The sequence below is a fragment of the Macaca fascicularis genome, chromosome 13 (genome assembly GCF_037993035.2).
Source record: "Macaca fascicularis isolate 582-1 chromosome 13, T2T-MFA8v1.1".
Classification (NCBI taxonomy): Eukaryota; Metazoa; Chordata; class Mammalia; order Primates; family Cercopithecidae; genus Macaca; species Macaca fascicularis.
Window position 1 is genome coordinate 60022988 of NC_088387.1, and position 6627 is coordinate 60029614.

A 6627-nucleotide genomic window follows, 5' to 3' on the forward strand; every position below is an offset into this window, starting at 1 on the left:
CTAGTTTCATTAAGTATATTTTGATTTTCTTAGTTTTCCTTGAAAGGTTTCTAGTTCACATTTACATCACATTTTACATTCATGAATACAAGAAATCCTTGTATTTTTTGTAAACCCATTCATTGGTAGTTGGATCTAGGAACTTGATTAAGATTTAATTTTTTCTTTTCCAGGCTTAATTCACTTTATTTTTCTTGTATAAAAACCCTATGTTGTAGCCACAGCTGGAGCCTGGGTCCGCTGCACGGAGACTCTGGTGTGGGTCTTGACAAGGTGGTCAGTGAATTCCTGATAGGGAGTCTTGGTAAATACAGTCTCCTTCCAGAGGTCAGGGGTCAGGTAGCTGTAGGTCTTAGAGACGGCATCAAAGGTGGCCTTGGCGAAGTTGCCCAGGGTGGCAATGCAGCCCCGGGCTGAGGTGTAGCAGTCATCGATACAAACCATCATGAGCAGCTTCTTGGGCACAGGCTCTGAGACGATGCCAGTGCCCCTGGGTGCAGGGATGAGGTGCACCAGCACAGAGCCACAGCAGCCTGTCACCTTGCAAGGGACGGTGTGGGCCTTGCCGATCTTGTTCCCCCAGTAGCCTCTGCGCACGGGGACAATGGAGAGTTTGACCAGGATGATGGCCCCACGGATGGCGGTGGCCACCTCCTTGGAGCACTTAACACCCAGGCTGACGTGGCCATTGTAGTCCCCGATAGCAACGAACGCCTTGAACCTGGTGCGCTGGCCAGCACGGGTCTGCTTCTGCACCGGCATAATCTTCAAAACTTTGTCTTTGAGAGAGGCCCCCAAGAAAAAGTCAATGATCTCAGATTCCTTAATGGGCAGGGAGAACAGGTAGATCTCCTCCAGGGCCTTGATCTTCATGTCCTTGACCAAGCGGCCCAGGTTGGTGACGGGCATCCACTCCTTATCCTCGGCCTTGCCTCCGCGAGCTCTGCAGCCTTGGCCCCGGCCCCGTCCACAGCCGCAACCCCGGCCCCGGATGCCACTGCCAAAACCTCTGAGGAAGCCACCGCGGTTCCCCATCCCAGGGCCACCAGGGCCTCCGGGCCCCCCCGCTGCACCAGCGTCATCCGCCATTTGGTGTTTTCTCAGAGAAGAAGAAGATTTAATTTTTTTTTCATTCTTCCAGCAGGATGTATATAAAGTCAGCTTGCCTCACTTTTTTAGGCTGGGCACAGTGGCTCACGCCTGTAATCCCAACACTTCAGGAGGCCAAGGCAGGTGAATCACGAGGCCAGGAGTTCAAGACCAGCCTGGCCAACATGGCAAAACCCCATCTCTACTAAAAAATACAATAGCCAGGTGTAGTTGCACGAGGCTGTAGTCCCAGCTACTCGGGAGGCTGAGTGAGGCAGGAGAATCGCTTGAACCTGGAAGGCAGAGGTTGCAGTGAGCCGAGATCATGCTCCTGCACTCCAGCCTGCATGACAGAGCAAGACTCCAACTCAAAAAAATAAATAAATAAAGTTGGCTTGCCTCACTGTTTAAAGAAATAATGGGGTTTTGCTATGTTGCCTAGGCTAGAGTTCAATGGCTAGTCACAGGCACAATCATAAGAGTGCATCCTTTAACTCCTGGGCTCAAGCCGTTCTCTTGCCTGAACTTCCCAAGTAGTGGGACTACAGGCACACATCACTGTGCCCAGCTTGCCTTGCTTTTTGTATTGTGTCCCACCACATCCTGGACCCCCAAAACAACAGTCATTTATTTTGCCCACAAATTTGCAATTTTTGTCATTTTTTTTTTTTGAGATGGAGATTCTTGTTGCTTAAGCTGGAGTGCAATGGTGTGACCTTGGCTCACTGCAACCTCTGCCTCCCAGGTTCAAGCAATTCTCCTTCCTCACCCTCCTAAGTAGCTGAGATTACAGGCATGTGCCACCATGCCCGGCTAATTTTTGTATTTTTAGTAGTGACGGGGTTTCACCATGTTAGCCAGGCTGGTCTCGAACTCCTGACCACAAGCGATCTGCCTGCCTCAGCCTCCCAAAGTGCTGGGATTACAGGTGTGAGTCAAGGCATCTGGCCTGTAACTCTTGTTAGTACTATAATAATGAAAGATTAGTTCATTCCTGTTTTTAGATAGAAAACCTGGCTATTTACTCACAAATCACAAAACTTTTCAGTTGGCCAGCACCCTCCTTTGGCTTTTCCCCTCTTCCCATTTTCATTTTTATTTATCTTCCTTAAACCTTCAAATTTTTATTTTTTACTATTGCCAACAATCAACCTCTTCCCATTTTTAGACAAATATTTTAACTGGGAAGGTTAGAAAGTGACAAAAATGTTAACTAGAAACCTTTCAAGGAAAATTAGGAAAATCAAAATATACTTAATGAAACAAGGCCTCTGCTTCATGTTACTATTGCAAGCTAAACTTAAAAAATAGAATGAGGCCAGGCATGGTGGCTCATGCCTATAATTCCAGTACTTTGAAAGGCTGAGGTGGGCAGATCACCTGAGGTTGGGAGTTCGAGACCAGCCTGGCCAACATGGTAAAACTCCATCTCTACTAAAAATACAAAATTAGCCGGCCATGGTGGCACATGCCTGTAGTCCCAGCTACTCAGGAGGCTGAGGCAGGAGAATCACTTGAACCCGTGGAGCAGAGGTTGCGGTGAGCCAAGATTGTGCCACTGCACTCCAGGCTGGGCGACAGAGCGAGGCTCCGTCTTGGGGGAAAAAAAAAAAAAGACGCAAACAGTATGGCTTAGGAAAATGGGGCTTAATGGTGGTCTCAATAATAAACTAATACAGAGAAAAATACAAAATAACAACAAACACTGTCTTTGAATTGGAGTAAAACCTAAAAGAAATAAGATACATAAAACCCCCCCCCTTTTTTTTTTTTTTTTTGAGACAGAGTTTCACTCTTGTTGCCCAGGTTGGAGTGAAATGGCATGATCTTGGCTCACTGCAACCGCCACCTCCCAGGTTCCCGCGATTCTCCTGCCTCAGCCTCCCCACTAGCTGGGAATACAGGTGCGTGCCACCACGCCTGGCTAATTTTTTGTATTTTTAGTACAGATAGGGTTTCACATGTTAGCCAGGATGGTCTCGATCTCCTGACCTCAGGTGATCTACCCGACTCAGCCTCCCAAAGTACTGGGATTACGGCGTGAGCCACAGCACCTGGCCCCTCCTCTCTTCTTTTCTAACCTTAGCCAGTGCCTGGCTCAGTCCTATTATTGAGGGTCTAGGACATTGTGGGCTATTCATTCTAAAGAGAACCTTCATTTGGATGGCTGACAAAGTATTATTGTTTTATAAAACCTATTTCACAAATTATTAAGGAAACTGTATAAGGCTATTGTTATTGCCAACATTCCCACATATGCCTTATGTCTGCTTGGATCTGATAGGAAAGTATTTTTGTTTGGTTTTGTTTTGGAAAGTATTTTTTCAAATATAGGGAAGTTTTTAAAACATTTTTACCCTTCATTAGCAACAGTGCTTTGTTTATATAAAGTACTCTACACAAGTGTTTATGTTTTTGTTTTGTTTTGAGACGGAGTCTCACTCTGTCGCCCAGGCTGGAGTGCAGTGGCATGATCTTGGCTCACTGCAACCTCTGCCTCCCGGGTTCACGTGATTCTCCTGCCTCAGCCTCCCAAGCAGCTGGGATTACAGGCATCTGATACCGCACCTGGCTAATTTTTGTATTTTTAGTAGAGGCAGGGTTTCACCATCTTGGCCAGACTGGTCTCGAACTCCTGTGATCCACCCACCTTGGCCTCCCAAAGTGCTGGGATTACAGGCCTGAGCCACCGTACCTGGCCATGTTTATGTTTTAATATTTGTTGAAATCCCATTTTAATGGAGAAATAATGTACATTAACACTCTGATGAAAGCCGATGTTTAACATTTATTTATTGCCTAATCCCAGGAACAAAAACAATTTCAATTTCACAAAAAAAGAAAAATCTTTATAACTTGAAACATTTCAGATACTTAAAGTATGTCTCAAAACTTTAAGACTGTCCCAAGAAGCCAATAATGGCATCTTCTAAATTCTGCTCTGTTCTTTATGGCTGACAGGTTGACTCCTTACACTGACAGAACTAGTAGAGTTTAGTAAGCCCCAGAGATCATGTAGTTCAACCCTCCTATTTTATAGATGAAGAAAATGAGACCCAAAGGATTTAAGTGGTCTTCCTTAGGTCACATAGCTAATAAAGAGCAGAGCTATTAATGCTCAAATCCAGTATTTTACACCACAAAATTAATGCATCATCACCCACTTGTTTCCAATATATTACATCAGTTGTCTAAACAAATAACCATAGAATCTATGTGCTACTTGGGAGTATTCTGGTCCTCTGAAGAGAAGTCGGCTTCAGAGGTTTATGGATCTTCATTCCCTAGTGCTAATATCCCTTTTTTAAAATTATTATTTTTTGAGACAGTCCTGCTCTGTCGCCCAGGCTGGAGTGCAGTGGCCCGATCTCGGCTCACTGCAACCTCCACTTCCTGGCTTCAAGGGATTCTCCTGCCTCAGCCTCCCGAGTAGCTGGGATTACACCCCCGGTTAATGTTTTGATTTTTAGTAGAGATGGAGTTTCGCCACGTTGGCCAGGCTGGTATTAAACTCCTGACCTATAGTGATCCACCCACCTCCACCTCCCAAAGTGCTGGGATTACAGGCGTGAGCTACCAAGCCAGGCCCCTAGTGCTAATATGCTAAATGTGTGTTAAAAAAACAACACGGAGAGGCAAGGTGGCTCACGCCTGCAATCCCAGCACTTTGGGAGGCCGAGGTGGGCCTATCATCTGAGTTCAGGAGTTCGAGACTAGCCTGACCAACATGGAGAAACCCCATTCCCTACTAAAAAATACAAAATTAGCCGGGCGTGGCGTCGCATGCCCATAATCCCAGCTACTCGGGAGGCTGAGGCAGGAGAATCGCTTAAACCCGGGAGGTGGAGGTTGCGGTGAGCCGAGATGGCACCACTGCACTCCAGCCTGGGCAATAAGGGCTAAAACTCCGTCTCAAAAAACAAACAAAAACAAACAAAACAACACCACCTCATGATTACAAGATTAAGTACCTTTGAACATTTGTTTCTGAACCTACCACATGCATCTGTCACTTTGCAGGCGCTTAATAATTGTGAGCGAACATTCAACGAACCTCATCTCATAACTTCCTTACTGAAATATAGTGGTCATAGGAGACCAGCAGTTTAGCTCATGGCTTCTGGTCCTTGCTTTGTATTGGAATACTGCTTCTATCTACTGACTGGTTTACCTTGGGCTTCAGTTCCTTCTTTGGGCTCCAGTTCCCTAACCTTTTAAGTAAAGGATTATCGTGAGGACTAAACGAGATAAAACTTGTAAAGGTTCAGCACTGTGCTTAGCAGATAACGGAATTAAATGATCTTTATTATAGTGCTTACACTCCCTAAGAGTCAGTGGCTATATTATGCAGGAGACACTAGTGTAGAACAAGCGGGTGGTGATAACTAGACAGACCTGATTTGGCAGTCTGTCAAACCTCTACCACCCAGTACCAACCAATACGAGATAACCAACCTCGACACTTAAAGCAAAGAAAAACCTCCACTCATTCCAAATCTCCCTTTTCTGACTCCCTTTCAAAATAAGCAAAACTGCATAAAAAGAAGGTCTATGTGGCCGGGCAAAAACAGACTCAGCTACATCCCTTAGGGAGTTATTCCGGTGCCCACCGCACTGCGCAGATAGGTCCAGCCGGAGTTAAAGGAGGAGACCTCCCACTGGGCGCGGTGGCTCACACCTGTAATCCCAGTACTTTGGAAGGCTGAGAAGGGTGGACCGCTTTGAGCCCAGGAGGTCGAGACCAGCCTGGGCAACATAGCGAAACCCAGTCTCTACAACAAATACAAAAATTCGCTGGGCATGGTGGCGGGCACCTGTCGTCCCGGCTACTTGGGAGGCTGTGGCGGGAGGATCGCTTGAGTCCCGGAGCTCGAAGTTGCAGTGAGCCGAGATCGCCCCACTGCACTCCAGCCTGCGCGACAGACCGAGACTCTGTCCCCCCAAAAAAAAAAAAAAAAAAAGGCCGGGCTTCTCGGCTCACGCCTGTAATCCCAGCACTTTGGAAGACCAAGGCGGGCGGATCACCTGAGGTCAGGAGTTCGAGACCGGCCTGGCCAACATGGTGAAACCCCGTCCCCCAAAAATTTTTGTATTTTGTAAAAACACAAAAATTAGCTGGGCGTGGTGGCGGGCGCCTGTAATCCCAGCTACTCGGGAGGCTGAGGGAGGAGAATCGCTTGAACCTGGGAGGCGGAGGCTGCAGTGAGCTGAGATTTTGCGCCACTGCCCTCCATCCAGCCTGGGTAACAGAGTGAGACTCTTTATCCAAAAAAAAAAAAAAAAAAAAAGGAGGGAACCTCACAGTCGTGCGAGGTGGAGTGAGGAAATGCGGAAGTCCTCAGCACTCGCCTTTTAAATCGCGCGTTGTCATTGCTGCCTCGCGTAAAGGACCCCCGGCGCTCTTCACCTACAGCGCCCCATGCGTACAACCTCGCCGGTCCGGAGCTCCCCGCACACATCGACGTCAACCGGCGCGCACCGGACAGCCTTCTACGTCACGTCAGCGCCGCGCCGCAAGGAAGGCCCCCTTCTCTGCCT

At 47.4% G+C, this 6627-nt stretch overlaps 1 protein-coding gene and 1 pseudogene across 1 annotated transcript in view; both read right to left on the reverse strand.

Annotated features, from left to right (window-relative positions):
- Window positions 1-6583, reverse strand: part of COMMD1 (copper metabolism domain containing 1) — a 241566-nt gene extending 234983 nt beyond the window's left edge. The window contains exon 1 of the mRNA XM_045369216.2: window positions 6439-6583. The gene's annotated coding sequence lies outside the window, so the exon portion shown is untranslated. The remainder of the gene's footprint in view (window positions 1-6438) is intronic.
- On the reverse strand, window positions 159-4482 carry LOC102138150 (small ribosomal subunit protein uS5 pseudogene; annotated as a pseudogene).
- Window positions 6584-6627: the final 44 nt, after the last annotated feature.